The sequence below is a fragment of the Festucalex cinctus genome, chromosome 17 (genome assembly GCF_051991245.1).
Source record: "Festucalex cinctus isolate MCC-2025b chromosome 17, RoL_Fcin_1.0, whole genome shotgun sequence".
Classification (NCBI taxonomy): Eukaryota; Metazoa; Chordata; class Actinopteri; order Syngnathiformes; family Syngnathidae; genus Festucalex; species Festucalex cinctus.
In genome coordinates, this window is record NC_135427.1 from 18908359 (window position 1) to 18931299 (window position 22941).

At 37.7% G+C, this 22941-nt stretch overlaps 1 protein-coding gene across 9 annotated transcripts in view; it reads right to left on the minus strand.

Moving 5' to 3' along the window:
• rbfox3a (RNA binding fox-1 homolog 3a) overlaps window positions 1-22941 on the minus strand; it is a 509587-nt gene that overhangs the window by 437789 nt on the left and 48857 nt on the right. The gene's annotated exons all lie outside the window — the stretch shown is intronic.

Here is a 22941-nt window from a genome sequence, read left to right on the forward strand (position 1 = left end):
TCGATGACCCAAAGGTCACAACAGATCTAGACTCATTTTGTTGACCCAGTGAGAGGTGTCCCACAGGGGGTTGACCAATTCCTCTACCTGTAGGAGCAAAGCACAAGTGGGTACTCTTGCCCACACTCTGAAATGAAGCAGGTAGAATTAAGCTTTTGGCTCACCGAGCTAATGGATTTTACAGTGAAGGCCTCTCTCAATGTTCTCTTGCCAACAGAATTTCAGGCACACGGAGCTGGGGGATGGAAAGTTTTTGCTAATTATTTTAAAGAATGTATTTTGATATGACAAAGGCTTTTATCGTTCACGAAAATATATACATTGCTTCCATCTGCTGGTCATAGTTAGTGCTTTTGATTCCACAACCCATTGACCAGGCAGCTCTGCACTTAGACGTTGCACTGAGAAAAAAATAAAATAAAATAAAAAACTTTGACGACGTCATTTAACGTTTATGGCAGCATACGTTGTGATTTCAATAATCGTCATTCAACGTTTTTGGCGGTCAAAGAGTCAAGTTCAGAATTCTTTTGGTTAACACAATTTTTGCAAACCGGATGAACTGGAAAAGACTTTTAGTTGGAAAAAAAATAAAAAATGAAAGAAAAATAAACTTTTTTTTTTTTGCACTGACTAAAGTGCCCAGACATAACACATGCATTTGTGTAGTCTTTCTGATGTAGAGTTTAAAGCATGTTTTGTCTATTGCCACTTTCATAGCATCCATTAATGATCTATCCATGATCTCTCCATGTTCTTAACGTGTCTAAATTTACGAGCCTATCGCAGCTAAGTGAGAGGTTGTGTGCACAGTAAATCCCCTTGCAACCTTAATTTGAGCATTTCATTATTAGACATTGCCTTCTTTTAAAAATATATTGAACATGCAAAAAAAGTTTGTTGTAGCGAGTGAATGGATTGCAAACAGCAGAAGAGAAAAATCTAATGCAGACGCAGTTAGGTAAGAGGTAAACTTGTGTATTAAATTCAAGTCAAGTCAAGTTTATTTGTATAGCCCTTAATCACACAAGAGTCTCAAAGGGCTTCAGATGCCCACAGTTGACAAATATTGACATCCCCTAATCGAACCACAAAAATGAAAAAGCTTGAGAAGGGGCCGCAGATGTGGTCATCCCCCTTCCAGGATGATCAGGCTGCAATGGATGCCGAATGGGCAACAATTTACATAGTTTGTGATACTAAACAATATTAACTCATTTGCTCCCAATAACGTGTAAATACGTTTTTTTTATGTTGTAAGTGTCCCAACAACCTATTTATACGTTTTTTTGTTGTTTTTTTAATGCTCGAGCATACAGAAGGCTTTGATGCAGCCTCTCAACTGCAAACGATCGGAGAAATGGTAGTTATTACACAAACGGCCATCAGGTGGCAGCAGAGCAAATGAGATCAACTAGGGCCGTGTAGAAAAAAAAGCTAAATAACTCATCATTTTAAATAGATTTGTGAAAACTGATAAAACTTAGCTCTCTTCTAATGCTAATTGCTGCAAAACGAAAACATTTAGAAACATACTTTTTTTTTCCTGATGAAAGAAGAGACTTTAATCTTTCTTTTGATAGGTTCCATGCTTTTATAGCAATAGAACACAATATTCTGTGGGCCTTGCAAAATCAGTCAAAATCCAGTAAAACAGCCGGGAGCGAACGGGATTGCTTCTGTGAAAATGGCTGGGAGTGAATGAGTTAACTACAATAGTGCAAAAGTCCATTTAGGAAGTTGAAGCACTGCATCGAAGACATCATCGGGAAGGTCGGGTCCTCATCCGAACCCAGCCCAAAAGGTCGGGGCAGCTATCGCCATGGTGGCAACTTCAAGGTGATGGTCCGCCCTGGAGCTCATCCCAGTCCACCAGTGCAGAACACGTAAAGCAGCATCCGAAACGGCCATTGACACCTCCCTCTCAAAGCCGGGGTGAAGGGAGGGGAAAGACAGCAGCGGCAGTCACCAGGCCCACATCATTCAGCCAAATGCAAGAGTAAAAAAATGAGTCTTAAGATGTGATTTAAACGTTTCAACAGAGGTAGCAGTTCTGATCTCCAGGGGTGAAGCATTCCAGAAGACTAGAGCCCAAATCGAACACGCTTTTTGGATTTTGGAATCATCAAAAGACCAGCGTGTTTGCGAAGGAAGCTTTCGTGTCGCATAGGCAGATAGACAGGAAGGCGCCAAGCCGTGTAATGTTTTGTATGTAAACAACAGAACCTTAAAAATCGCATCTCAAGTAGACAGGAAGACAATGCAAATTGGCTAGTGTCGGGGTAATATGATCGAACTTTCTCGCCCGAATCAAAAGTCTAGCAGCAGCATTTTTAACTAACTGCAGACTTTTAAGACTGGTCATTGGAAGACCCGAAAGATACATTACAGTAGTTGAGGTGAGACGTAACAAAAGCACAAAATCTAATCTCTGTATCACCATCGGACAAAATGGGATGCATTTTAGGAATATTATGAGGGTGAAAAAAAGCAGTTCTAATAATATTTTTAATGTGTATTTTAAAAAAAAGAGAGTTGGGTCAAAAATAAGGCGGAGATTTTTTAGACTTAAACTTAGACTTGGCTTTATTGATCCCTTTGGGACGGCTCCCTCTGGGAAATTTACATGTCCAGCAGCAATAAGAACAGATAATAAAATAAAAAATAATTCAATCAATCAATAAATAAGGTTATTAAACCAGAGATTGAATTAATAATAATAATAATAATAATAATAATAATAATAATAATAACAACAATAACAATAATAATAATTATTATTATTATTATTCAATCAATCAATCAATAAATAAGGGTATTAAAAAAAGAGATTGAATTAAATAAATTAAAGTACAGACTAAGTGCCATATTTGTGAATTTATTGAGTCACTTTGGCTAATACATTTATAAAGGTTTAAAGAGGTGTTCGTAAACAGATACCAATGATGAGCAGGAGCAACAATCATCTCTGTTTTATCTGGGTTAAGGAGCAAAAAGTTAAACGACATCCATTGTTTGTCTCCAGATTACTGTAGTTGTGCAGTGAAATAATCTGTATTAATAAAGCTGCCCCCGCTACAATGTGTGAGCTGATAGCCTGCCAGCTAACCGCTAGCTTGCGAATTAACGGATATTTGTTGTTGCACTGTTTTTCTAAAGATTGTTCAAATTCACCATATGATCGCGTTAAAATTTTCAGTTGAGAGGTGTAAAAAACAAAACAAAAAATTGCCTAAGTGGAGGGGCAGCGCCTCGCTTGGCTTCCCTGTTGTCATGGTGACTCGATGAATCGGGGCTCCATTAAGGCAGGTTTTTAAGTCTAGTGGTAACAGGTGCAACTACTCAGCGTTGATATAACTCACTGGAATCAGCTGTGCTGGAACCGAAAACGCAAGTTTCCTATCTGAGGGTATGTCAACTCATTGTTCAGGGTTAATCTCACAGTTTGTTGAACCTGCTTTGTGACCCCTGGTATCGGTATGGAGCTGATACCTAGCTTTATTTCAAGGTAGCGGTGCTCGCAGCTGTTTTATGATCAACGAATAGAAATTAGAAGAATAGAAAATTAATTGAATGCACTTTTAAAGAAAAATGTATGACCTGAGGGCTGCCCTTCAAGAAGAGTGGGACGCCATGCTTCAGCAGAGTCGACTTGTGAACAGCATGAGATGTCGTCGTCAAGCTGTAATTGATGCTCAAGGGCACACGATGAGTTATTGAGACATTTTTTGTTGTGGCGTACCCGCTATTAACTTTTGTTTCAATGAATTGTTTGAGATGAGGAAATCACTTAAATGTCCTATTTTCATGATATCGCTGTAGCTTGAATTTTTTACATTTTCCATGAATTTCCCCTGAACGCCAAACATCCCTAATTTTTTGTGAGTAGTGCATATTGGATGGGTAAAAAATATGATATATCCTTTGGTTTCCTATTTGCTCTTAAATTGATGCTCAGAGAAAATGCTCAGAGAAATTTTGTGGATGGTTGACATAATCACAATTTCACTCAAACACATGGCTTAGTAGTAACAATTTCACGATCAAACAATTTATCATTCAAAACTATGTTTTACAATTAGAAAATTTAAATATCTTTACATTTTATTCTGTCTAAAATACTGTCATAGGAAAAGCAATAAAATGTGATGCCAAGCTCAACCTTTGAAAGTGCCCTTGCACAAGCAGTGTTAAGTACTTTTAAATGTTATTCTGTGCAAAAGGTCTTGTAAAAGTCACATTGATTAGATCAAATAATGATGATTCGAGTGGTTTATTTTTTCCCCCTTACCCAGCCATCCAATTTCTATAACTAGTGTTTCTCCTCAAATAAGCATTCGCACTCATTCTTCAGAGCTATCAATTCATTGAAAGCAATAATAGTTAACTCTTTTACTGCCACACGTTATGAAAAAAACAACAACTATGATATGACAAAGGCTTTGATCGTTCACGAAAATATATACATTGCTTCCATCTGCTGGTCATAGTTAGTGCTTTTGATTCCACAACCCATTGACCAGGCAGCTCTGCACTTAGACGTTGCACTAAGAAAAAATAAAATTAAAAAAAAAAACTTTGTTGACGTCATTTAACGTTTATGGCGGCATACGTTGTGATTTTACTAATCGTTATTAAACTGTTTTGGCGGTCAAAGAGTTAAGTTCAGAATTATTTTGGTTAACACAATTTTTGCAAACCGGTGGCCTGGAAAATACTTTTAGTTGGACAAAATAAAAAAAAAAAAGAAAGAAAAATTTAGTTTTTTTTTTTGTACTGACTAAAATGCCCAGAAATAACACATGCATTTTTGTAGTCTTTCTGATGTACAGTTTAAAGCAAGTTTTGTCTATTGCCACTTTCATAGAATTCATTATTGATCTCTCCATGTTCTTAACGTCTCTAAATTTACGAGCCTATCGCAGCTAAGTGAGCGGTTGTTTGCACAGTGAATCGCAGGATAACCTTAATTTGAGCATTTCATTATTAGACATTGTCTTCTTTTAAACTCAGACATACGTTGGCTTGAAAATAACTATACATTTTTAAAAATGGGAATCAAAATAAAGACTAAGCTTGCCTTTATTTCTATATGTACTCAAAATTTAACACAAAAACTGGAAACCTTTGAACAAGTCCCTTTTTAACAGGCATTTAAACTATAAATATCAACAATAAAACACTGAACAAGAGTAATATTCAGAGCCACTTGAGATGATGAGACACTTGAGTTGACACACGGCTTTGTTGCGATCCCAAGGGGTACACTTGCTGTACAACAAAGATTAAAAAATAAAAAATAAAACATTTGATTGGAAAACATTAAAAAGACAACCTTTTAATAAAATAAAAACAGCAAGTAGTATAAAAAATATATAGTGGTGAGCAAATGAAATGCAGCGATTTTGAAGCCTACAACAAATTACTACCAAATATTATTTGGAGCGAGCAGGAACTAGCGGGAGTGGCTAACAAGAGTAGCTAGCAAAAACTAGCTGGAGCAGCTAGCGGGAGAGGCTAGCAAAAGCTAGCAAGAGCAAAGCAAAGGGAGTCTGAATCACGCGACTCATCGACGACTACATGCAGGCCCAAACTGTGGAAGTAGTCATTGGGTCCGACACTAGCGACAAGCACCGCCAGATGCTAACTAAGTTCATGAAGTACTTCTCCTTCGGGTATCCGGAGCAGAAAGATTGTGGCGAAACATGTCAGCCACCTGTTGTCACGGTGAGACGTATGTAAAATAATCAGCAATTACTAGACCTACAATTATATTTTTAAAAAGTACATTGATGTGATAGTACATATATTTTTGGGATATTACAGTGGTACCTCTACTTACGAACGTCCCTTCATACGAAAGTTTCAAGTTACGAAACTCCTCAACAGGAAGGTAAAACTATACAGTATGGGCCGCTACTCGCAGCTCCCAAAGTTTACTGAACGCAACATACTTACAGCTGCTCTGCCATTGGCTATTACTGGCATCTTCCTGGCATTCCATTGGCTAAGAGTATTTGACCATAGATATAAAATAGAATATGTCTATGTAGCGTCCTCGTCATTCGCCCCTCGGGCCATGAGGTGTTTAGTTTTACATAAATATTAACTAACAGCCGACGAATTTGTTCAAAAATTCAAACAATTGGTGATTGATGAAGGCTACGTTGCACAGAATTATTTTTTTTTTATTGCGACGAGACGGGCCTTTTTTGGAAAAAGATCCCTCGCCGTACCTGAAGTTTCCATCAAGTTTTGGAATTTATTGAAAAGAATCACCCAGAAAATGTGTTCACGATTCGGGCGATCGCGCACTGATGATGTTTGCCTTGGACATTTTCCAAGGATTGTTAAAAAAAAAAAAAAAAAAAAAAAAAAAAACCCTTCTGAGAGAGAACATGAACCAAAAAGAGAGCAAAAAACAAAGAGGACAGCAGTTAAAATGGTAAATGAGCATTATTTTTATTCTTTACTCTATTCTTTGTTTTTTACATTATGCACAACTCTCATTTATTGTGCAATAATCTAATTGTAACATGTATTTGTTACATGATTTGATGCATTTTTATGAGTTATAAAACATTTATGTCGGAATTTTGGGAGGCTTGGAACGAATTAGGGAATTTACATGGAAAAGGCGTCTGTACTTACAAAATTTTCTACTTAAGAACTTTCTTCCAGAAACAATTAATTTTGTAAGTAGAGGTACCACTGTATTGAAATTAATAACAGGTTTTTAAAATGAATGATACATTAGTTCACCACTAGGTGGCACTAAGTCCTACACACTGTCTCTTTAATTTAACTAATATAGATGTACAAGCTACTCGTGCAAATGTATCTGAGTTTAAAAGAAAACAAATTCATAAAATAAAGATAATATAAACTATTTTACAACTATTATGTTTAATTTTAACATGTCCAAGCCTTTTTCGTTTGGAATAGGGAACTTTTGTTGAATTTGTCTCACAGTGAGTGTAACAAAAGACAAAAGTGAGCCCTTTTCTGAAATCATCAAACAAAATGCATGCATGACGAATCCATATGCAAGTATGGAAAGCAAAAGTCTTTCTCTTCAAAATGCAAATGTTATCAATCACTTTTCACCTCCCAACCGTCCTAAATGGATAGGTTTAATTTTGGGTGGACAAGCTAGAGCATCACAAGTGGCTGCCATGCTGTTTTGACGCTGCAGAGGATGCTTTTTAAGGAGGGGTTTAATTTCACACTACATTAAGTCTTTTACAAAACAGACATTTTGGCAAATAGTTTTTGGAATGGCCCCGTCTCTCCCCCTGCACCTCCTTATTTACCATGAAACAAAGATAACAAAACCCACACGAAATGAAACAATGTCCCCATGTGTATGCAAATTTCCCTTTGTTGTATTGTATTTATTTGTTCAATTCTCATTTGAGGCATAATTGGTTAAATATTACCAGCAGCAAGTTTGCTTGTTTAATAAACATTGTCGGTTCATTGGCGACATCTTGACATCCTTTGTATATTCCCTCCTGTCCCATCTTGTTAAAAATATGTGCATGCCCTGAAACATATTTGAACAACCACCTCATATTAACCAAAGCTCTACTGTTATGTAAATCTGCCTTCTTGGGCCCTCTTTCCTGCAACGCAACCAAACAACAAGTTTGTGTTTCACTTCCATTAGCTCAGCACAATAGACACAAAAACACAATGCCACTATCAATTACACTGACATGTACTGGGCTGATCTAGTCTATCACATCAACTTTGTGTTAATTAAATTTAATGCTGACTTAGTCGGAAACGTGTCATTTAATGACATTAATTCATGCTTTAGGAAAATCTCTGACCTGACCCAGGAAATACCACCTGAACCCAGAGGCCAATGACAAAAGTGTTATCCCTCATGAAGTGCTGGAAATGTCTTGCCATTCATGGTCAGCGCTCATTCAGACTCCTTTTCAGGACCTCTCGTACACGTTTCCCAGCTGTTCGCACCATCTGCTGCATATAGTGTTTTCACTGACATACAGTGGGGGGTTACATTTTTGACAACAGCGTTTTGGAAGGACCTACACGTGTCACATCTACTGGAGGTGAAATTATGTGTTCACACTATAGGTCAAAATAATACACATTTGCCTTCTTGTTCCAACAATACCATCCTATTAACTGGCTCCCAGTCAGCTGTAGAATCGATTTTAAAGTTCTGCTGCTCGTCTATAAATCACTAAATGGTTTGGGTCCTGAATATATCCAAGAAATGCTGATTGAGTACAAACCCAGCAGGGCTCTGAGATCTACAGACTTGGGCCAACTAGTGGAACCCAGAGTTCGAAGCAAACATGGTGAAGCTGCATTTAGCTATTATGCTGCACACAGATGGAATAGGCTACCAACAGAAGTGAAGTCAGCCCCGAGTGTAAATGCTTTTGAATCCAGGTTAAAAATTTTGCTTTTTTCGAGGGATGTTCGATACCCCTTTTTTCCAGACCGATACCGATACTCTGACCCTTAGTACTCACCGATACCAATAATTTTGCTGACAAACAGAGGTAACATTGACGGATCCCCATTTCACTGAGGAATAACGGATTGCCAATTACAAAGCGGTTCGGCTTGAAATACTGACGGATGACGATGACTGTTGGCAATCGCCGAATGACGGACACTCAAAATTCATTGACGTGCCCACCCACCTCTGACAAATCAACAAAGCAACACATTCAAAATATCAGCGGTAATAAATCTAAACTGCAACAGAAGCACAGAGAATGAGATATTGAATAAATATACTTCATTAGAGGTGTGTGACATGACATCAATCACGAATCAGCCTTTGGCATAATGTGGAGGTTCATTTATTTGTAAGTCAATTTTAGGCATCATTCAATTAATGTAATGACAGCTATATGCTAGCAACATTAACAACATCCATCCATCCTTCAATTTTCTTGACCGCTTATTCCTCACAAGGGTCGCGGGGGGTGCTGGCGCCTATCTCAGCTCGGCTCTGGGCAGTAGGCGGGGGACACCCTAGACTGGTTGCCAGCCAATCGCAGGGCGCACAGAGACGAACAACAATCCACACTCACAAGCACACCTCGGGACAAATCGGAGCGCCCAATGCATGTCTTTTGGAATGTGGGAGGAGACCGGAGTACCCGGAGAAGACCCACGCGGGCACGGGGAGAACATGCAAATTCCACCCAGGAAGGCCGGAGCCTGGACTCGAACCGGAGTCCTCAGAACTGGGAGGCGGACGTGCTAACCACTTAACCACCGTGCCGCCACAATAGGCCCACAGAATATTGTGTTCAATTGCTATAAAATCATGGAACTTACCAAAAGAAAGATTAAAATCTCTTCTTTCATCAGGAAAAAAAAAGTATGTTTCTATCTGTTTCCGTTTTGCAGCAATTAGCATTAGAATAGAGCTAAGTTTCATCAGTTTTCACAAATCTATTTAAAATTGTAAGTAATCGAGCTTTTTTTTCTCGATGGCCCTGGTTGATCTCCTTTGCTCTGCTGCCACCTGCTGGCCGTTCGTGTAATAACTACTATTCCTGCAACCGTTCTTTGCAGTTGAGAGGCTTTATCAAAGCCTTCTGTATGCTCTAGCATAAAAAAAAATAAAAAATAAAAAAAATAAAATAAAATAAAAACTTATAAATACATCTTAGGGACACTTAAAAACATAAAAAAAAAAAAACGTATTTACATGTTATTGGGAGCAAATGAGTTAAAGGGATACTTTACTTATTTAGCCATTTTTGGCAGTCAAACAATATTTTGCCTATAATGAATTTGATATTTTCATTATTTTTCATGTGCAATTAGTACCTTTAAAACCACATTTTGCTTGCTGTCGACTGAAAATGACATCACAAGGGCTCAGGTAACCAATCACAGCTCAGCTTGTGAATGTCACATGACCAAACCTAGAAAACAGGTGAGCTGTGATTGGTTACCTGAGCCCTTGTGATGTCATTTTCAGTCGACAGCAAGTTGCAAACTGTGTTTTTAACTCTTTGACTGCCAAACGTTATCCAAAAAATCCCAACGGTTCCAACCGATTTGGAGTATTTTCACTCATCTTTCAAAGAGAATATTGTGCGGTATGACGACATAAATATGGTGGATACCATATGAGAGATTGGATTCCATTTATTTGAGTGACATAAGCGAAAATACAAAAATATTTAGAGAAAAATAGGCTTTTTGCGAAAAGATACATTTTTTTGTACAACAGTGACTTTGACACTAATATTTTTTGTTTAGTAACAAGGCAGTGCTGCACAAGAAGTTGTGCTGCCCATTGAGAGGAAAAAAAACAAAAAAAACGTAATAAACGTAAATTAACGTTTTTGGCGGCATTCATTAGGGTTTTAGAATACATCATTAAACGTTTTTGGCGGTCAAAGAGTTAAAAGGTACTAATTGTAAATAATTCAAGTATCAAATTAATTACGGACAAAATATTAACTTTTTATTGCTATAATTGGCTAAATAAGTGAAGTATCCCTTTAAAATATATTTTATTTTTTAAATAATGGATGACACAGTAGCTAATTTTTGAAAGAGGCCACATGCACACACTCCTAATAGGGCTATCCTACGCTTGTAAAAGGGTATTTAATCAGGCTCTGATTAACAGGAGCACAACAGGACAGTACCAGGACTGTTGCTCGCGAACACACACACACATACACGCACGCGTGCACTCATCTTTCTACAAAGAGGCACCCTGCAGACACCTCCATAATCACCAAACGTTCCACTCGTTTTTCTACCAAGACTTATGTTGTTTCTCTATATAATTGTACCCTCTTTGTTTTCCCTTTCCTCCTACACATTTTATCTACCCTTGGCTCAAACAAAGCTACAATAAAAGGAAGTAAAAAAAAACAAATGGTAATCTATTCTCTCCTCCCCCTACTTCTCCTTTTCTTAGTTTCCTGTTGTCCTCGCCACGCCAATGAATTAAACATCAGAATGGTGGTCGCCACTATTACCAATCCTGCTGATGGGACAGCGGTCTGACTTTGGATAATATGCAGAGAGATTTCATGCAAGCAGAAGTGGAGATGATGGGAGGAGGAGGTGAGGAGATTAGAAGCAAAAGAGGGAGAGAAATGAAAGTGAAAAGCAAGAGTCTTCGACCTCTATTTTATGTCCTCTGCGTGGACCTCTGAGTCCTCTTCCCATCGTTCTTTCCGTCTGATATGTCCCATCTGCCACTCGCCAACCTCCACATCCAACTTTGTTCTCCTTCACCTTTTCCCCCACGTCTTCAAAACCCCGCGGATTGGTTTTCTAGGGTGCCTCGTGTTGTTACACTTTTTCTGATGCATACACTTTGTTTCGCCGGCTTTCATTCTCTTTTTCGCTCTCCAAGTCGTTCTCTGCTTTTTAAGTACAAAGCCTGGATTTTGGCACACGCTGGTCGCTGTATTGCCAAGAGAAAATAGCAAAACATCGAATGTTTTTCTCTCCCAAAATGTGTCCACAACTACGTTTTGCTTGTACTTCATCCCCCCCCCCCAAACAATTTTCACATTCTCACACATCTTTTGCTTCATTACCACTAATGCAAATTTCAAGACCTAAGGCATTTGTTTTACACTTTATCCCTCTTCAAGTTTATTGAATGTTGAATATTAAGTATGTTCCAAAATGCCTCTAAAAATGGACTGACACACTTGCATACCTAAGTGCATTATGAAGAGACGGATATTGGACTGAAGCTTCCATCACTGCTCTCTTAACAGCTACACTGCGTGGTTGTACAATGTACAGTAACACACCCCGCTGATCGACCTCTGATTTTTTTCACATTTATAATATTTCCCAGGGGAAGCACCGCCTTTTTTTTTTTTTTTTTTTTTTTTAAATCATGAAAAAGAAGGTGCTGTGAAGGACGCACAGAGGGAGAATTACTGCTTGCGCTTTGAAGGTTGTGTCAATTAGCATAACATATTTTGTTCTCTTCCTATGACTGTTGTCAAATCCTTAGGTCAGGGGTCACCAACTGTATTCTCTTGGTAAAAGTTGATATAGTCTACTTTGTATAATCTGAAATGCTTGATCTTTAGAAATATATATCAATATTAATAACATCAACTATCAAAGACGTATGATAACCAGATATGACAGACAGGGCATATGATGGTAAAGGAAGGCTAACTTGTTGAAACTGGAGAACGTCAGCGTAGGACGATGTTTTGAGGGGGGAGAAAAAACTTTCGGCTCATTTCCTCATCTTTTTGATCCCTCTACTACACGCAAGCCGTCTCTCCAGTTGAACATTGGTATGTTCTACAAGGTCTATCCCAGTTAATTTGGCACCAGGGATATCATTCTCGGACAGAATTAGTAGGGTTAGCGGAGTAGACATCTCGCTAGTAGACTGTTTACATGACTAGCCCGCCGAGTTTGACCCTCCTCGCAAGACTCATGGATATTAACCCTTTTCCTGCCATTAACGTGAATTAGCGTTAACGGAAATCCCAACGATTAATGCCATCAACGTTAATTAACGTCAACTATGTTTTTTGTTTGTTTGTTTTTTTCTTCCAATGAGCAGCTCTGGTTTAATGAATGAGCTGGACATTTAAAAAAAAAAAAAAAAAAAAAAAAACTAACTATGGACAGCAGATTGCAGCATTGCATCTCTTTTCAATGGGGTCCCGTATATCAAATAAAATGAAAACATGGCAGATCTTAGGAAATAAAACGTTTTCCAGGATGACATTAATGATCAAAGCGTTTGTCACATGAAATCTAATTCACAGAGCGTCACTAGGCAAAAAATATCCGTGTAAAAGTCACTGTTCTGCAGAAAATGTACCTTTTCGCAAAAAGCTTGTTTTATCCTTGTTTTTTTTCCATTATAGCTTGGTGTCACTGAAATTTAACATTTTCAAATGGTGATTAAGAACGGAATAAGGTACAATCATACTTTTTTTTTTTTTTTCCGAGTAAGAACATGGAATCCAATCTTTCATATGACATCCACCATGTTTATGTAGTGATAGCATATAATATTCTGTTTGCGTTGAAAGATGAGGTAAAATGCTTGAAATCGTCTGGCACTCAGTCTTTCTGGTTCACGTGAAAGAGTTAAGTGTGGTGCCGTGTATCATGCGGTTCCCCATTGCAAGTTGATTTGCATGGTGTTCATGATAAAAAATGTTACATATAAGCTTGGTAAATTTACAACACGTTTAAAAAAATAATCAGAGCAGAAAAAATGCGGGTCTGAAGGGGTTAATACGTCTTTCGAAGTGTACTGTACGTGTGTGGCTGTAAGTAAAGGCAATCACAAATGCGTCCTCTGATGCCAGATGTTTCGCTTTAGCTCCTTGCAAGCCCCAAGTCTATATACAACGCAGATAAAGCAATGCCAACCACCTATCAGCAGTGGCCTGCAGGCGAGTCCTGAGATAATTGAAGTTATTAGCTTGCTGCCTCTGAGCTGGCATTGAGCTCAAGGGTGCTCAGTCAGGTTTAACCTTGCTACAAACAACACACATATGCACAAGGTTAGCTTGTCAGCTTGCAGGCTTGTATGCAACATGGTCATAGGAAAAACAGTAATATGTGTGCTAAATATTTTATATAGGGGCTTTATTCTGCTGCTATTCAATGGCTTCGAATGTGGTTGACAAATCTGTCAAAACCATACTGGCATTTTTATTTTATATTATAACATATAACAATACCAGTTAAAAAATGAATTTAACTGTTAAATTGCTCATTTTACGACGGCGTATTAGGCTCACGTACAACTTTTTTTTTTCTTTTTTTTTTTTTAAGAGGGTGGGGGCAATATTCCGAGAAAAAAAACTCGCAAATTTGCCACTTTAGAAAGCCGCAAATTTGCTGTTTAACGGGACTTTTTTTTATTTTAAATAAAAAGGCAGGATGAAAACGGATTAATTCAACTCATTTGCTCCCAATAACGTGTAAATACTTTTTTTTTAATGTTCCAAGTGTCCCAAAGACGTATTTATACGTGTTTTTTTTGTTTTTTTGTTTTTTTTATGCTAGAGCATACAGAAGGCTTTGATGCAGCCTCTCAACTGCCAAGAACGTTTGCAGAAATGATAGTTATTACACAAACGGTCAGCAGGTGGCAGCAGAGCAAAGGAGATCAACCAGGGCCATGTAGAAAAAAAGCTCAATTATTTACAATTTTGAATAATTTGTGAAAACTGATGAAACTTAGCTCTCTTCTAATACTAATTGTTGCAAAACGGAAACAGATAGAAACATACTTTTTCTTCCTGATGAAAGAAGAGACTTTAATCTTGCTTTTGATAGGTTCCATGCTTTTATAGCAATTGAACACAATATTCTGTGGGCCTTGCAAAATCAGTCAAAATCCAGTAAAACAGCCGGGAGCGAACGGGATTGCTTCTGTGAAAATGGCTGGGAGTGAATGAGTTTATTTAAACTTTACTCGTCATACACGGCAGACAGAGTGACAAGCTACTTCCTGATCCCCTATCAGCTGACTAGAAATAACCAATCAGAAGCTAGCATTCTTTAGGTAAATGCAAGTGAATGACGGAGAGCAGCAGATTTGACACATCACCTTGGATACGCGTACAAAAAAATACCACAATGTATAAATGTGTAAATAATAATTCTGGAAACATAAATGTACAAGTAAATATACATTTTATCTTAAATGCTTGCTCCTCAGGGTGTGGACCTTTGCAAAGCGAGGCGTCTTTGTCGCTGGTCGTACCCAATGCTTCAAAGAGCAAATGCTTAACATCATATGGTTAATCTCCTTATTTGAAAACCCGACCAAAAAGTATTGGTGCAAACATTCAAGTAGTACGCTACATGTATTTCTCGTAAGTTTCTGAGTGTTTTTTCTTGCAAATCTGCCACTTTATAAACTCGCAAATTTGACACTTTAGAAACTCGCAAATTTGACACTTTAAAAAAATTGCATATTTGTGAGGTTTTTTTGGGGGGGGGAGGGGTTTCAAATTTTTGACTTTGCAAAGTGGCAAATTTTCAAGTTTTTTTCTCAGAATATTACCCCCACCCTCAAAAAAATCTATATATTTATACGTGGCCTTAATACGCCATTGTACTATTTACTTTCACATTCACGTTTGCAGTCTCACTCTCAAACGCATCAAATCGCTAGCAGGCAGGTTTTCGTTATACCAGAACAAGAACTACTTCCTGCTTCCGTGTCGAAGAATCATGGGAAATGTAGTCCTACTACCCTAATGCTGTGTTTGCCGGTTAGACCCAACGCAAGCTGAGCTTTTCTGGCGGCATATTCCCAATGTTACAATGTGTGACCGCTGTTGAACTGTTAGCATTAGCTAAAATAATAACAGAACTGGTGGAAATTTATTGTATATTTAATTTTCAGTTAAATTAGTGTCCCGGTTTGTAATTTTAAAATTGGGGTGCCTATCATGAACGCTATTGTGATTGATGGTTGTTATGGTATAGGATATAATGTACTCTTTATTTTAAAGAAACTTGAATGACCAGTTGTCATTAATATGTCAGTACAGTAATCTAAAAACCGCAAATTGAAGGGTGTGCCGAATGTTTTGCTGCCATACCAGATACTTTGAAGTATTCCTCTGTTCATGTAATATGATTTTCCAGAAACGTCACTCATTTGCCGCAATAAGCACAACATTAATTATCACTAACACCCAGTTAGGTGGTGCAACACTGAGAGACTTCAGATGTGTTTGTTTTCATATTTCCATTATTTAGTGCTAAATGTGCTCATTAAAAGTCAAGATGATGCCAGGGCGTCGGTCCCCTGATCCATCGCAGAGCTGCATGGGGAGATGCTGAACTAGTTCAAAATGACAATGCAAGAATCCAGACAGCGACGCAGTTCTCTCTCTCAAACAGCATTATTTTTTTCCCTCGCTTTATACTTGCAACACTTGTGAGGAGAAGTGAGGCCAACTCCAACCTTCAAAACACTGCTACCAACACATACAGTTTTTATATTATCGGTGAATGCCAATATACTGCAATTTTCTCAATAGTGCTTACTTTACACAGTGCTCATAGGGCAAAACAGAACACGTTTTACCAAACAAAACAACTGTCTTCTGCAGGCTCCTCTGGACAGAATTGCATGCAATTTAAATCTGCTCATTATTTTTCAAAGTGGAACGCAAAGGCTAACCACAAATGGCCTTTGCCTGTTCGGCAAACTTGTTAGAATATTAGAGTTTAACTTTCTCAAATAAGGCAGACCGGGTTATGTTGAGCCACTTTCTTTTTAGGATCACCACAAGAAGGGAGTTTAAGATTTTTTATTATTTATGAAACACAATTAAAAAATGTATGATGTAATTTTTTACACTCTGTAGGTTAAGAAAAAAATAAACTATCCTGAATTTAGCATAGTATTGTGTTTGTTTTTACATAAATATCAAACACCTTCTGCTCTGTGGCTCTTACCTTCACAGGTTCAACAAAATGGAGTTTTTTTCCGAAACATTTTGTGACATAATTTTTTTTATTGGTTTCTTAGCAACAAGTGGTGGCTCAACTTGCCACTATGCACAGTTTACCGCAGTCTCGCCTTCTCCAGATAGACTTTGAGAATGTATTTAACAACTAAGGTTGTTCAGTCCATTATGGCTTTTGAACCAACCTGGTGCCTCCATTGTGTATAAAAAAAAAAAAAAAAAAAAAAAAAAAAAGAATTTACAAGTACAACAGGAACCTACATATCAGTAATTAGCTGTATATTGTACTGTATCACACCCAGCTCTAATGGACATGCTCTAATTAGCATGTAGCCAGATAGTAAAAGGGTTTGTTATTGCATTTGAACAAGCCGTGCTGCTCACAAGTTGGGTATTTAAAAAAAAAAAAAAAAAAAAGTTGTGATAATTTGCTTACCGCATTTCATGTAAGAGACACAGCTGGAGCTTATAGATGCGGTCAAATCAGAAGGGGCAGGAGAGGAAGATCACTTTGTTGTTATTATAACAACATACTATATACCGTATTTTTCGGATTATAAGTCGCAGTTTTTTTTCCAGAGTTTGGCCGGGGGTGCGACTTATACTCTGGTGCGACTTATGTGTGAAATTAACACATTATTATATCATTTCACATGTTATTTTCACACTAAACCACATGAGGGTGCTCTAGGCCTGTGTTGATAAGTTCAACATTGCCGGTAGAAGAGCATCGTCTACCTCCCGAGTTGGGGGAGTTGTTTAAAAGTGACACCGATCATGAAGATTTCATTGGATTTAGTGATTTGGAGTGAAAGTGATAGTTTGGTAAGCATGTTCTTTATGCTAGAGTTATATGAATAACTTGTAGTGATGGGAACATAATTCACCCACGGAACGTTGGGACGAAGGGAGAGTTCCGGGTGGGAAGGTTTTGTTATGTGGAAAAGGGGAGTTAGCCTGTTAGCTTCTAGCTGAGTGGGGAGTTGCTGTTAAGACCTCAGAAGCTGATGTCAATAAAACGCCAGCCTTTGGCTCCGTGCTTCAACGCTCCGCGTCCGACTCCCGTCACTGCTCGCTACAAACTCTTAATATGTTACGTTGTTACTGACATTACCAGGCATGTCAGTCATGTAACGTTAGTATTAGCCTGTTGTTCTCTCTTTTATTTTTTATTTTAAATTGCCTTTCAAGATGACATGTATGTTTTTGGTGTTGGATTTTACCAAATAAATTTCCCCCCAAAATGCGACTTATACTCCAGTGCGACTTATATATGTTTTTTCCTTCTTAATTATGCACTTTTTGGCTGGTTCGATTTATAATCCGGAGCGACGTATAATACGAAAAATACGGTAAATGTATTATTCATTATTAAATTTATAGACACTATAATGTTTATATGGAACATTGCAGGTAAAACCTCACAAAAGCCAAGTAATATACCGAATACTGTGTATCACATTTACCAGTTCTCTGGAATCCAGCATAGTTTAGAACTGATCTTTAAAGATATACCGCAATAGTTAATTGCATTACTTTTTATTCATAATGAACACAATATAAGAGTTGCTCAATTAAACATGTAAACTGAAAATACTTGCATTAAACAAGTAGACCATTAATGTGGTGGCATTCTTAGTATATTTCTTGCCCCCGTTTCCCCACTAACACCAAAGAAAAAGAATGTTCGGAATGTGTAGCTTTAGCATTTAGTCTAAAACCACTCCGTGTAAAATCTTTACTTGTTAAACCAGCCGATAAAAGAGGCAAAAGAATAAACACTATAATCTCAGTGTTGTCTTGAGATCCCTCATTTCAGCAGTCTGAAGATAAGATTCATTTCCTTGAATTGTAGCATCTCTGGTAGTCAGAATAAAATCCCAAACAAGGCTTTGTCATCCTTGCTCCCATGAGAACACCACCAGGCATTACCTTGGAAAAGATTATCATGTGTTCTGGTAGTTTGGATACAAACAATGCTGTCATGTAGAGCTAAACACACAATCAAAATCAGCGTACATGCTGGTTTCATCATGTTTGAACTGTTGCTCTCCGGCCGGGTGCTACAGATACAACAGGACCAGACCAAATCTCCTGCACCACAGAATTTAGATCACTCCGACAGTAATATTACAGAAACACAAGTGAGACCTACATACTAACCACTCCTACACCATGCTGCCGGATGTATTGATAGGCTATGTGTCATCCACATATCTGTACCAATGACTTGGAGTTGTTCCCTTAGAAAAACTCAGCGCCCGAGTAACCATGTCCTCCGTTTATGTACAGGTTTGCTGCGCCGGTATACCGAGGAGCCTGTATCACAATCACCAGTTTTTCATCTTTTATCAGCCAAATGCATTGATCGGAATATATGACAGGACAGGCGATAGCCCATACACGCCCGTGCAAGCCAGTGAAGCAACAGGCCGGCCATCTTGCTACTCCCATCTTGCGAGCAGACTACTGTATATACAGTACAATACGATATAAGTACAAATTAGACATATACAGCCCGTAGGTGGTTAGTATAGGACCGGGGGGGAAATGTGGGGGAGTTGTGGCGGAGTGGTCACTATTTTTTCCTTAGTTAAGTAAAAAATAATAATAATAATAAAAATAAGTGGATATATGCTGCTTTGAAGACCCCTTTTTCTTTTATCGCTCTAGCTAGCTAGCTAAGTTAGCTCTCACTTAATGATAAGCTCGCTAATCAAATATTAACTAAACTTGATGTTGATATGCATTTATTTGAGAAGACAAAGTGATATATTAGAACCCATGGAGAGTGTAATATTGAAATTCTAACATTATTAAAGCATTTATTTATTTTTTTAAGAATAAACATTTATACATAGACACCAATTTCACCACTTTTCTGTGCCCGGTTGTTCAAACTCAGTTATATTTTTTAACCACCGATTAAGGAGATTTAACCGACCGTTAACTTAAATGTTGTATTGTTTAAAATTTGGTTAACTTTAGCTGTTAATTTGACGTTAAAGTTAACAGTTAACACACGCACAGTAAGACTAACACCGTTTAACATTGTTGTCAATTCTTAAAATGGTGAACTGAAACGAGTCCTGCTTTATCCAAATGATCAGAATATTTTGTTAAGTAGGGAAAACAAACATTTTATAGATGTATTCAATTTATAACAGATGACTCTGATCTATGTGGATTTTTGAATTATCTTACAAAATGAAGTCCAAAACAAATATTGTCAATGGGCAGGGTTGGGCATTTCTGTGTCTCTGTCGGTCCGTTTGTTGACGGATGCCCACATTTTAGACGATTGCTTTTTGGTGCAAAGCTTCGAAAAATACAGATTGAGAAGGAATGTCTGTCTTGACCCAGATCGACAGACAAAAACTTGCTTCAGTCGGTGTTCAGTGCAGTATTTTTTTTTACTTTTTTGTCAATGACGGAGAGAAGGAAGTTCCCACTTCCGGAATTAGGTATTGTTGCGTCTGTATGAAGCAATGTATTTTCTCTGTCCATGGTAACTTGAATAACAGTCTAAAATTTAAGTCAGTTAGAAATAATAATATACAGTTATTGTAAATTAGTGTTCGGGATTATTTGGCGATCCAGTTTTTTTTCTGCAAAACCAGAGGTTTATTGGTACTAACCAGTGACGTTCACCACATGGTAAACTTTGATGGTGCCGTTAACTAACAAGACTAACCATATTTTCAACAACTCATATTTAACTGGCGGTTAGCTAATGACGGGTTACGACTGACTGGCGGATAGAGGTTAGCTAGTTGCTGAAATTACCGAGAACTAAACAACCGGACGCTGGTATTGAGCCAATTCATCAGATTTGATGTGGCAGGGCCTTTGTAAACTAATTTGCAACAGCTTTACGGAACTTTGTAAACAACCTACCAAGTATATAACATAAATTTGATGATTACACGTTTATTGTTACATTCAGCATATTTCGGTATGTGTCATCACAGTAACAGTGAGACACTCAAATGGATATGTACATGAGTTAATAGAGACTGTTTTTGAAAATATATTTCATCATGTCACTAAATTTTAAGGGTAACATTCTTCCCATACTGCTCATGGTAGGAAGAAAAAAAAATCTAGGTTGGGCTATCAAACACACAGGGAATATATCCTCAAAAAGCAGTGAAAAGTTGTACCACTCCACAGAGAGCTACTAAGCCAAAGGGAGTGTAGGACTGAATGATAAAGCATCAGGGGAGACGTTAAAATTGTTAACGTAGTTGAACAAGGTGTGGAGACGAACCAGTAGGGGGTTGTTTCGACAAAAAAATTAATAAGAAACACATTTGCCCAACAACCAAACACAATGTTGCAACGAGGCTTTTTCATCCCAAATGTTGTTGGCAGGGATTTTTACTTCAACTTTGTTCTTCATTTCATGCTGGAACTAACAGGTATCAAAGGCACTTTGTCATGTAGAATACCCAAATGCCAAATCTCCACTGTGTGGTTATTAATACGGTTGTGTGAGCCCCGAGGCTTCAGGCAGCGTGTCGGGGACCTGTAGCTGCTCTAAACGCTCTAAATAGATTTCACAGCTCCACATGGAGATATGAAGGATGCCTGGGTAGGAGTCATGGGGGGGCACAGCCAGAAAATTGCAACTTTGATTGCTCAAAATCCAAGCAGCAAACATATGTATGCTCTGAGCACTGAGGATGAGACATGAATACCCAGCAGAAGGCTCAGCTTCTTTTACTAAACTGAAAGTTGTCCTTTCTTGGAAGTAGTTTAACTCTGTAGTCTCCAGGTAAGACCAATTACCAAATGTATGTACGTACCTCAATACTCAAGGTAGCCACCAGGACAAAAAAAGTTGCTGTTACACAGGGGCGTAGCGACACATTTTTCAATGGAGTGGCCAGGGTGACACTACACCTCAGTGAGGGGTGGCCATGCATGTTTTGTCCTCTTTTAATTTACTGGCGGATTACATCTCTGTGGTGCATATTGGTAGTCTGCAATATTTTGTTACCGCTACAATCATTGGAGGAGCCAGACTTTTACGAATGGGGGGGCAAGGATAAGGGTATCCAAAGATTATGCCAAATAATAAATAATAATAAAACAATTTCAATCAGAGTCTCTAAATGTTAAAATCTATTTTAGTACAGATTAAGCACACAGGGGAGTTTTGCCCATAATGTGCTGTTTATTAAAATTAGTGTTGTTCCGATACCGATAGCGGTATCGGCAGAGGTGCCGATACTGCATTAAAACAGTGGTATCGGTGAGTACTCACAAGTAACATGTCGATACCATTAATTTCAACACTAATATAGAATTTTGTATGCAGCATCTTGTGTCTTGCTGGTGCACGACATTCACTGATATGTGATATGTTCACTGCATGCCGATTTAAGATATCCTATTGGCCCTTGAATGCTCTGAACCAATGGCAGGACAGCTTTTTCATGTTGAGGAAAAAAAACCTTAAGTATCGGTATGGTATCGGTATCGGCCTATACTGCAAAGCTGGCCATCGGTATCGGCATGGGGGGCCAAAAAACGGTATCGGAACAACACTAATTAAAATGTACAAAATGAAAAAAAAAATTAAGTCTATGAACAATTAACATGAATAAAATTTGCACACACACAGTTGTTTCATTTAAGGAACAAGTCATATTTTCTCCCCTTGTATCATTTTGCACGTACCCTATAAAAAAAAATAATAATTTGTTACTCCTACTACCACTTTATTTACAACCACAAAATGTTAATATTATTAATTAATAATGTTATTAATTAATAATGTTATTAAATTATCTTATGAAATCCCCCAATTCTAGACTAAAAACATGTTAAATATTTTTCAATCTGTTTTGTGTGTGACGTTTGAATACATCTTATTTTGAATATGTGCTTTTATTTTGGAAGGCCACTACTGTTTTACGTTCTCTTTTCCTCATTCGGCTGTGGCTCATGCATTTATTGTTGTACAAAACAACGTTAGCTTATTGATGTCTGCCCAAAACAATTTAAAACATAAAACGTGAACATAAAAGTTACTTTGATCAAATCACTCACGTCTCGCAAGGAAACCAACATGACATTCTCTAAAACGTATGGAGGACCAAAACTGCCAACATTCAAAATAAAACATGACTAAATGAATAAATGACTAAAAGTGAAAATAAAAATGAATATAAAAAATATAATTCGAAAATTATATCTAAAAATAATAAATATAAATGGAAATCCATTTTTATTTTCACTTATGTCATTTATTTATTTAGTCATTTATTTATTTATTTATTTAGTCATTTATTTAATCATTTATTTATTTTGAATTTTGGCAGCTTTGGGCTGTACAGCCAAGTCGAAATGTTATTCAAATGAGGGGGCGGTCCTAAGCGTGTCTTGGGTTGGACTCGCCGGCTTGCAATGGAGCGCTCCAGCAAATGGGCGACTATCTTGTCCATTGTCACCTCAACTTGCGACTTGAGTT